The sequence below is a fragment of the Papio anubis genome, chromosome 14, assembly GCF_008728515.1.
Source record: "Papio anubis isolate 15944 chromosome 14, Panubis1.0, whole genome shotgun sequence".
In the NCBI taxonomy this organism is placed as follows: Eukaryota; Metazoa; Chordata; class Mammalia; order Primates; family Cercopithecidae; genus Papio; species Papio anubis.
Window position 1 is genome coordinate 33697588 of NC_044989.1, and position 11139 is coordinate 33708726.

An 11139-nucleotide genomic window follows, 5' to 3' on the forward strand; every position below is an offset into this window, starting at 1 on the left:
TTTCTGGGTGTGTCTGTGAGGGTGCTGCAGGAAGAGATTGACATTTGAGTCAGTGGACTGGGAGAGGAAGACCCACCCTCAATGGGGGTGGGCACCATCCAATCAGCTGCCAGCGCGGCTAGAACAAAGCAGGTGGAGGAAGGTGGGATCAGCTGGCTTGCTGAGTCTTCCTGCTTTCATCTTTCTCCCATGCTGGACGCTTCCTTTTGTTCCTCCTGCCCTTGACATAAAACTTCAGGTTCTTCAGCCTTTGGACTTACAGTGGTTTGCTGGGGTCTCTCAGGCCTTTGGCCACAGAATGAAGGCTACACTTCTGGCTTCCCTACTTTTGAGGCTTTTGGACTCAGACTGAGCCACTACAGGCTTCCTTGCTCCCCAGCTTGCAGACGTCCTATCATGGGACTTCGCCTTGTGATCATGTGAGACAATTGTCCTTAATAAACTCTTTCATGTACACATATATCCTATGAGTTCTGTCCCTCTGGAGAACCCTAATACACCTTATTTGAACCCAGTTTGAACAATGGCCACCTTTAATTGTTTGAAACTTGGTGAGTGTGGTCACACATCCGGTTTGGTTGCAGTTCATGATGTATGAAGAAACCTTAAAAATATGTAAATAGGCAGCTATAGGCTAAACTTTTAACAGATTCAAACAGATATCCACAGTAGGACTGTTATCACTATAAAGAGTGTAGATATTCATCCATATTCTTGAAATGGCTCCTTAGGACGCCATTCTAAGCTAGTCCATTACTTGTGTAGGACTCCATTTTAAGCATCTGAATGGTCGAATGCCTCCAGAGAAGGGAAGCTCACAATTTTCTATTTAGATAATTCTGTCATTGAACAGTTTTATTAAGTTTTCATTCCTCACTTAAGAGATTTACGTTTACAACAGAAAAAATTTCTTGTTGAGAATACCTGCACTAAACTAGAAAAAAGGCTCCCAGGTACTTGTCTTTGGGAAAAATGCCCATCAGAGAGCACTCTTCACTGGGGGGGGAAAAAACACAACAACTGAAAATCACTTTTTTCCAAGAATAGTGGCTCCTCCAAACCGAGGATTGTATAGTAAATGTGCCTGTTAGCAATAATGTACACTTATGCTGATAATTACCCTGTATGGCAGATGCACCTGAATGTGAGTTCTGAGCTAGGTGATCTGGGACTGGCTAACCAAGAGATTTGTTCTTTTTCTGTGAGGAACATCTGAACCCCCCATCCCATAATGGAGGTCCTGAGTTTTGGGTTGAATGAAGATTGCCGGTAGAGGTTATTAGGGGAAAGGGTGCTAAGTGAAAATGACACACAAACTACATGCCTTTTGCAAGTGGCTGTGGTTCTCCCGTGCACCCTGCTGTCACTGGACTGTATGCAAGGTGGTTCTCTTGTCCAGCCCGCCACCACTGGACTCTCTCCCCTTCATATAAGCCTCTAATAAAACTCCATGTCTTGTCTTCTGGATCTGGGTCTCCTCCTTAGCCTCTTGAACCTGGTGCCATCCCCACTGGAGTTAATAGGAATTTGGCATAACCAGGATGTCTGCTCCCTGCAATACAGTGTAATCAAGCAAGGATCTTCTTGAGGATGCTGATGTCTTTGCTTTCATCCCTAGCCTGTTGCACTGTGATATGGTTTGGCTCTGTGTCCCCACCCAAATCTCATCACAAATTGTAATCCCCACGTATTGAGGGAGGGAAGTGATTGGATCATGAAAGCAGTTTTCCCCATGCTGTTGTGATAGTGAGTGAGTTCTCATGAGATCTGATGGTTGTAAAATGTCTTGGCATTTCTGCTGCTTGCCCTCACTCCCTCCTACTGCCTTGTGAAGAAAGTGCCTGCTTCCACTTTGCCTTCTGCCATGATTGTAAGTTTCCTGAGGCTTCCCCAGGCATGCAGAACTGTGAGCTAACTAAACCCCTTTCCTTTATAAATTACCCAGTCTTGGATATTTCTTTATAGCAGTGCGAAAATGGACTAATAAAGACTTCATCTCTCAATGGCCACCATTGGTCGCATTTTCTAAATGTAGACTATAACTACAGGAATTATATAGTCCGCATTCTCTCTCAGTCTCACTTTCCCTTTCTCTCTCTATATAACCCATGTGTAATATTAGCCTTACCTTTTTTTTTTTTTTTTTTTTTTTGAGACGGGGTCTCACTCTGTTGCCCAGGCTGGAGTGCAGTGGCACGATCTCGGCTCATTGCAAGCTCTGCGTCCCGGGTTCACGGCATTCTCCTGTCTCAGCCTCCCAAGTAGCTGGGACTACAGGTGCCTGCCACCACGCCCAGCTAATTTTTTGTGTTTTTAAATAGAGATGGGATTTCACCGTGTTAGCCAGGATGGTCTCAATCTCCTGACCTCGTGATCCGCCCACTTCAGCCTCCCAAAGTGCTGGGATTACTGGTGTGAGCCACTGCAGCCTGGCCCAATATTAGCCTTATCTTAAAGAATACAAACTTGGCTGGGCATGGTGGCTCATGCCTGTAATCCCAGCACTTTGGGAGGCTGAGGTGGGTGGATCATCTGAGGTCAGGAGTTCGAGACCAGCCTAACCAACATGGAGAAACCTCCTCTCTACTAAAAATACAAAATTTGCCAGGCATGGTGGTGCATGCCTGTAATCCCAGCTACTCGGAAGGCTGAGGCAGGAGAATCAGTTGAATGTGGGAGACAGAGGTTGTGGTGAGCTGAGATCATGCCATTGCACTCCAGCTTGGGCAACAAGAGTGAAACTCCGTCTCAAACAAAACAAAACAACAACAAAAAAACCTCATTTTAGATGTCTGTCTGAATTGCGCTCTTGCTTGAAAAATAATGTTATGTTATCTAGTTAATTCAGTCTCATCTGATATCAAAAATTTGAAATTATTCTGAGAAATTGGCTTTCAAAATACAAATACCCCATTTTATTTTGTAGATGTTTCCAGAATTACTGACTACTTTATCTTTAATTAATGTCAGTAATGAATTTAAAGTTGGGAAAAATCAAGCAAAAATGACAGGTAATAAAAATATAACTCTGAAATATCATTTATTATAACTATTATAGAGTGATATTTTGATAAAAAGTTTGCATGAAATAAAATGTGAATCTTGTATAGTATATACCAGAACACCAGTGCAATTTTAGGATTTCGAGAGGGAATTAATTAATGATGACTTGAAAATATATTCTAGCAAGTACCAATGTACCTTATGACAAATTGATTAGTATGAAGTAGTAATTATTCTATTCCACAACTCTGGAGCCTACTAAACTAACAAACACAACTTTCTTGCACATAACCCAGAACAGCATGATTTTAGGAATTATTCAAAAAGCATTTTTTGAACTGTGTGTTCATCTTAAAAGCCAAATTCTCCCTCCCTTCAAAGGACAGCATGAGGTAAACTATTTTATCAGGCTGGAAGAAGACATAATGCTTTTCTCAAAATGTAAAGTGGGTCTACTGAGGTCTGGTGAACCAAAGCAATGTAAAAACTTTCCTGTTTGAACTCAGAGAAATCCTAACTCATGTATTCTTTGCCAGAAGGTAATAAAATAGTGTTAGTTACCAAGCCTCAAAGGAGGAGGGAACAGGGTGGTATGTAATGCGGTGTGGGTGACTGTGTGTGTGTGTGCGTGCATATATGATGTTATAACTAAATGAAAATAGGTAACTCTTGGTCTGGAGAGCAGGAATTTCCTAAATAGTAGTGCTATCTTGTGACTTCTTATGTTCTGGGTGTTAGAAAACTTTTTCCTTTTGCCATAAGATGCTGCAGCTGGTGGTTGATATATTAGTAACCTGCTTATCACTGTCCAATATATTCCCATTGCAGTCAGAAAAAATCCACATGTTTTCCTGTGCCCAAAAATGTCCCTGTTGTATCAGCTACTGACTGGCTTGACAATGTCATCCCATGCTTTCTTCCCTGCACTCACTCAAACACTGTCCCTTCTCCCTGAAATGTTGTTACCTGAAAGTTTTGCATGGCTAGAGTCTTATCACCCTTGTCTCAGCTCAAATGTGGATTTATCAGAAAGGCATTTTCTTAAACTCCTAGTAAAGTAACACTTCCTACCTCTACCTGTTCTGACTTTCTCCTGCCCAAAAAGGAAGCTGCTGCTAACTCCAGATCCAGAAAATCATTTCCTAAAGAGACTGATTTTGACTCTTAATATGGGGAGGTAGGTGAATTCCAAAGGATTTTGCCAGTGTAAATTGATAAATTTACCTTATCTGATCTGGATGGAAAAGCGTGTGGATGGTGTAGACAACGTGCTACAGTCTATCAGCTCACAACCTTAGCTCACAGTCTATCAGAATGTAGGCAATAATGAGTTACATCATGATGTGATAAACGCCAGATTAGTCACTCTTCTATTCCACTTTACTCTTTGTCTTCTGGAACTTACTCCAATAGAAAATTCACAATGATTTGTTTACTGGTTTAATGTTGATCTGCCTTTGACAGATACCTGTGAGAACAGAGACTTTGATTTGCTGTGTCTAAAATGGTGCCTAGCACAAGTAAGTACTCAAATATTTGTGCAATATAGTTAAATGATGAAGCAGCCTTCTTATGAATTGATTACATATGTGAAGATTAGTTTAGATACGTACATACCCTTGAGGGTCAGGTGAATAGTAGGCAATCTGCCAGTGTTCTCTCTCTCTCCAGCCTTCCTTCTGAGGGAGGATCACTGAACTCTTTGCAAGTGCTACCTGATTTATTTAAATTAAGATATCACAGTATTAAGCAGTATTTAAATTAAGATATCACAAAGCTGACTATATTCTTTCCTTACCTGTTTGTTTAAACACAAGATAATCTATAACTTAGAACTTACCAACATTCTTTTCAATCTTTGCAAATACCTACTTTTTTTTTTTTTTTTTTTTGAGACAGAGTCTCACTCTGTCACCTGGGCTGGAGTGCAGTGGCGTGATCTAGGCTCAGTGCAAGCTCCGCCTCCCAGGTTCATGCCATTCTCCTGCCTCAGCCTCCTGAGTAGCTGGGACTACAGGTGCCCACCACCATGCCTGGCTAATTTTTTATATTTTTAGTAGAGACAGGGTTTCACCATGTTGGCCAGGATGGTCTCGATCTCCTGACCTCGTGATCCACCTGTCTTGGTCTCCCAAAGTGCTGGGATTACAGGCATGAGCCACCACACCCGGCCGCAAGTACCTATTTTTGTAATGATTCTTTATATTTTGTAACTCAGAAATTTCACTAAGTTAGAGTATCTTTCCTCTTTAGTCAAGGTTTATTAATCAGAACGTTGTTAAACTATAAGATTAGTTCAACAGGAATGGCTTTTAACTTGGTCAGATGCATACTCATTGTATTTCATATGTAGTATTATTCAGATAAGAACGAGTGTACAGATATTTGTATGTACCACAAAATTAGATTATGACTTATCTGCTGTATTAAAAGGAACTGTATATCAGTGATTATTGACTTTATCTGGACAAATTAAGCCTGCCTGGAGTTTTTCTAACAATAAGATCTGTTAATTAGCTCAGCTCCACACAGCTTGGTTAAGCTTGCAAATAACAGACTTATTGCCCATTGACTCCGTCCTGTTCTAATTCAGAAAGGGAGGTGTCTCAGAACCTAGAATCAGAAAATCATTACCTAAAGAGGCTTATTTTGATTTTCAATCCAAAGAGTTTGATGGATTCCAAACATTTTTGCCAGTGTTCTTAACTTACCTAGCCAGAATGGGAGAGGGTTTGGATGATGCAGGCAGTTCATCATCACCCTTGGGAAAACCTTTGGAGTCCTTCTGATTAAGAGGAGAAAGCCAAGATAATTCAGGCTGTGGATGAGTTAAGAAGCATTATCCCTTATGCAGATGGTCCCCTGCAGCCATCTCCCAAATCCTATTTTGTGTCTCATAGAGCCCTTGGAAAAATTTCTGTGCAGGCTCTCCCATTCCACATTCGTGTGCTCTGGGCATCCTATCTTCTCTGGTTGCAAGCAGTTAGAGTTTTGTTCTCCCTACTGTGTGGGGACTGGCATAGCTCTGCTCCCATGAGGAAGAGGCCCAGGGTGTCTTCTGCAGTTACTGCATGCCTGGAACATAGGCTCCAGCCCAGGCTCACTGACTTCCTGTGTGTGTGTGTGTGTGTGTGTAGTAATTCTCTACCTCTATTCTATAGGGATATGACATCAGTGCTAAGAAGCTAACACAGTGTCTTAGGCTGAAGGAAAACATCTACAATTCATTATTGTGTGGAATGGTGGATCATCTGAAATCCACATGCAGCCATTGCTCCTATAGCTCCAGCTTTCATCATGCAGATTGATTATAACTGGATTGAATCATCAAATGGCAAATTTGTATTCTGAGGGAGAGGTGACAGTGTGCTAGCAGCCCTCACCCTCAGCACCTCCTCAGCCTCAGAGTCCACTCTGGTTGCGCTTGAGGAGCCCTTCAGCCCGCCAGGGCACCGTGGGAGCCCCTCTCTGGGCTGGCTGAGGCCAGAGCCACCTCCCTCTGCTTGCAGGGAGGTGTGGAGGGAGAGGTGCAGGCGGGATCCGGGGCTGCGCATGGCACTTGTGGGCCAGTGTGAGTTCCGTGGGGCACGGGCACGGGCTCGGGCTCAGGGCCCTGTACATGGAGCCGCAGGCAGGCAGCGCCGGCCCAGGGCAGTAAGGGGCTTAGCACCCGGGCCAGCAGCTGCAGAGGGTGCACCGGGTCCCCCAGCAGTGCTGGCCCGCCAGCGCTGTGCTCGAATTCTGCCCAGCCTCAGCCACCTCCCCACGGGGCAGGGCTCAGGACCTGCAGCCCACCATATCTGAGCTCCCACCCTGCTGTGGGCTGCCTCGCAGCTTGAGCCTCCCTGATGGGCACCGTGGCGCGAGGTCCCATCGACAGCCCAAGGGCTGAGGAGTGCAGGCGCCGCTAGGGACTGGCGGGCAGCTCCGCCTTCAGCCCCGGTGCAGGATCCACTAGGTGAGGCCAGCTGGGCTCCTGAGCTGGATGGGGACTTGGAGAACTTTTATATCTAGCTGGAGGATTGTATGTGCACCAGTCAGCACTCTGTGTCTAGCTCAAGGTTTGTAAATACACCAGTTGGTACTCTGTATCTAGCTAACTCTGGATCTAGCTAACCTAGTGGGGACTTGGAGAACTTTTCTGTCTAGCACTCTGTGTCTAGCTCAAGGATTGTAAACGCACCAATCAGCATTCTGTCCAATCAGCTCTCTGTAAAGTGGACCAATCAGCTCTCTGTAAAGTGGACCAATCAGCAGGATGTGGGTGGGGCCAGATAAGGGAATAATAAAAGCAGGCTGGCCTACCTTAGCCAACCAGCAGCAACACCCTGGGGTGTCTTTGCACACTGTGGAAGCTTTGTTCTTTCGCTCTTTGCAATAAATCTTGTGCTAGTCACTCTTTGGGTCCATGCCAGCTTTAAGAGCTGTGACACTCACTGCAAAGGTCTGCAGCTTCACTCCTGACAGTGAGACCACGAACCAACCAGAAGGAAGAAGCTCTAGACACATCTGAACGTCTGAAGCAACAAACTCTGGACACACCATCTTTAAGAACTGTAACACTCACCGCCAGGGTCCGCGGCTTTATTGTTGAAGTCAGAGAGACCAAGAACCCACCAATTCCGGACACATGAGGACCAGCAGAGGTTGTAACTTGAACATGCCAGGAAATGAACATTACTGCTGGAGGAAGGGGATATGGTAGAGGTGTCAAATGCTTCCTTGGAATAGGTCTTTGCTTTGTTTTTCACAATAACTGGACAATGAGAAAGAAAGAAAGTAGAGAAAACTTGTGCTGATGGGTAGCTCACAGTTGGGAAAAGGAACGGGAATGATTTTCATGTGGCCCTCAGCTAGAAGTAGTCAAGGGCAGCAACATGCATTTGGGTATTTTGATAATATAAACTGTGAAAAAACACTCCTGCTAGAAAAGTGAAGCTTATATCAATAGCTTGAAGCCCTCTATCCCCTAGTCTTGCTACGTTCATTTAAAAATAGAATGCACTCAGGCCAGGTGTAGTGGCTCATGCCTGTAATCCCAGCACTTTGGGAGGCTGAGGTGGGTGGATAGCCTGAGCTCAGGAGTTCGAGACCAGCCTGGGCAACACAGTGAAAAACCCCGTCTCTACTAAAATACAAAAACTTAGCCAGGCATAGTAGTGCACACCTGTAGTCCCAGCTACTGGGGAGGCTGAGGCACAAGAATTGCTTGAACCCGGGAGGCGGAGGTTGCAGTGAGCTGAAATTGCACCACTGCACTCCAGCCTGGGCAACAGAGTGAGACTCGGTCTCTCCAAGAACAAACAAAACAAAAACCAAAAACAAAACCAGAATGTACTCAGTTCCTGCTATGTGCCAGGCCCCAAGAACATACTGTTGAGCAAAATTAATTGTATTCAAGTAGTTTTTGTTAATGCGTGCTATTTTATGACATTAAGTATATTTAGGAACAGGAGGTTGTTTGGAGGCCACCATTCTCTCACCACAGCAAAACAGACTATGTTTCAAATTTGGAAATTCGCCAAACGTACTCTGGATCTCCTGTTTTTTTTTCTTTCTCTTCTTTTTAATGGATGCAGCTTGACAAGCATTAACTGAGTATACTCTATGGTCTGGAACCCTGAAAAAATCTGGGGAGAAGGTGATAAAGACGGTCCAGTTCTTAGTTTTATGGAGCTCACAGTCTGTCAGGCTTTATTTAATAAAGAAATAATGAATTGGGCTGGGCGCAGTGGGGTCACAGTGTATCAGACTTTAATTGATAAATAATGACGGGCTCGCGCTTGTAATCCCAGTACTTTGGGAGGCTGAAGCAGGTGGATCATGAGGTCAGAAGTTCGAGACCAGCCTGGCCAACATGATGACACCCCGTCTCTACTAAAAATACAAAAATTATCCAGGCATGGTGGCATGCACCTGTAATCCCAGCTACTCGGGAGGCTGAAGCAGGAGAATCACTTGAAACCGGATGGCGGAGGTTGCAGTGAGCTGAGATCTTGCCACTGTACTCCAGTCTGGGCAAAAGAATAAAACTGTCGCAAAAAAAAAGAAAAAAAAAAATGAATTACACCATGATGAGATAAAGGTAGGAATAGAGATCTGTGTAAAGCCCTTCAGAGAGTAAGCCACAGGTTAGAGAGCCAGGAAAGTTTGAAGAAGTCTCACCAAAGCAAATGAGACAGTAATATCTAACTTACAGGTTTGTTTTGGGAATCGAGTGAGATACTCTATCTAGAACACTCAGCACATGATAATCCTACACTTTTGCTAGTTATTACAATGATGACAAGTTAATCTTGTTTCTTATTATTGGAGTAAATACATTTTATCTTAAAACTATCTTAATACTCTTATTGAACTACTGTCTAATTTCTTCTTAATCTCTCTCTAAAACTTCCTCTTTATCTATTTTTTTCTCCCACTTTAGAATACTTCTCTATCAACTTGACTAAATTAAAGCAAAAGACTCAAGGCAGGGCTGAAGTGGAAAGTGGAATTGGGAAAACGAAGGCAAATGGAAATTAGAATATTTCAATTCTACATGCATCTTTGATTATCCACAGAAACTGGAAATCATATAAGGAAATTGAGATGTTTCTCTTCTACTGTATCTGAAAATAACATCTGTCTCTGGGGACTGGATTGGGTTTTCCATTCCACAGATGGAAAACTTGGGACACATCATTCTCAGCACGTTCATAGTCTTTGAGTGGGAAGGCTACAGGTAGATTTAGAATAATAGAATTAATTTGTACTTATAAGAGTTTTGTAGAAAGATACTTGATATAATTTCCAAATGTAATACATAAAATATATTTTTCTGGAGGTAAACAGTCTAGGGCTAGTGATGCACTGTGTGGATGTAAGTAAATACCATCTTTGAGAAGTATTTAGGGCATTAATAAACTGCATGAAAATAAGCAAATATAGTTACAGTCTTACTATATTTATGACATTTAGTATTGTATTTTTCTGAAACATTGAAAACGAGTAAGAGGCAATATTGTATAAATATTAAGAGAACAAAGTGTATCACTAGTTATGTGACCTTGAAGCCTCAGATTCTTAAACCCTAAAAGTGAGAGGTGAAGCCAGCTGGACCTCCTCGGTTGAGTGGGGACTTGGAGAACTTTTCTTTCAAGAGGATTGTAAAATGCATCAATCAGCACTCTGCAAAATGCATCAATCAGCACTCAGTAAAATGCACCAATCAGCACTGTGTAAAACGCACCAATCAGCAGGAGTCTAAAAGTAGCCAATCGTGGGAAGGATTGAATAAAGGGCACTCTGATGGGACAGAAGCAGAACATGGGCGGGGACAAATAAGGTAGTAAAACCTGACCACCCCCTGCCAGCAGCCGCAACTCACTTGGGTCCCCAGGAAGCTTTGTTCTTTAGCTCTTCACACTAAATCTTGCTGCTCCTCACTCTTTGGGTCTGTGCCGTTTTTAAGAGCTGTAACACTCACCTCGAAGGTCCCCAACTCTATTCTTGAAGTCAGCCAGACCATGAACCCACCAGAAGGAATGAACTCTGGACACAAAAGGAAAGGAATAACAGTTATGTCTCAGGGTTTTGTGAGGATCAAACTGGAAAATGCTCTCACTATAGTTACTAGTATACAGTAAGCGCTCAGCAGATTTTAGTTGTCAAATTATGTAGCATCAATAGTTATCAAGTAAGATCTGAACATGATGTGGAGCATTCATATCCTAAAGACACAGATGTTACCTTGTTAATAATGCTCTGTTCCACTTTTCAGTGTTTTTGAGGATAAGGAAAATAACTATGGTAATGTTTCTGTATCACTTTTTAGTTTAAGAAACTCTTTGCTTTGGCCAGGTGTGATGGCTCACGCCTGTAATCCCAGCACTCTGGGAGGCCGAGGCAGGTGGATCACGAGGTCAGGAGATCGAGACCATCCTGGCTAACACAGTGAAACCCCGTCTCTACTAAAAAATACAAAAAATTAGCTGGGCGTAATGGCGGGCGCCTGTATTCCCAGCTACTCGGGAGGCTGAGGCAGGAGAATGACGTCAACCCGGGAGGCAGAGCTTGCAGTGAACCAAGATTGCACCACTGCACTCCAGCTTGGGAGACAGAGCGAGACTCCGTCTCAAAAAGAAAGAAAGAAAG

The 11139-nt window shown here is 43.4% G+C and overlaps 1 long non-coding RNA gene across 1 annotated transcript in view; it reads left to right on the forward strand.

Moving 5' to 3' along the window:
- Positions 1 to 10931, forward strand: part of LOC108581598 — a 71607-nt gene extending 60676 nt beyond the window's left edge. The window contains exons 2-3 of the long non-coding RNA XR_002516603.2: positions 4468 to 4523; positions 9431 to 10931. This is a non-coding gene — a long non-coding RNA (uncharacterized LOC108581598). The remainder of the gene's footprint in view (positions 1 to 4467; positions 4524 to 9430) is intronic.
- Positions 10932 to 11139: the final 208 nt, after the last annotated feature.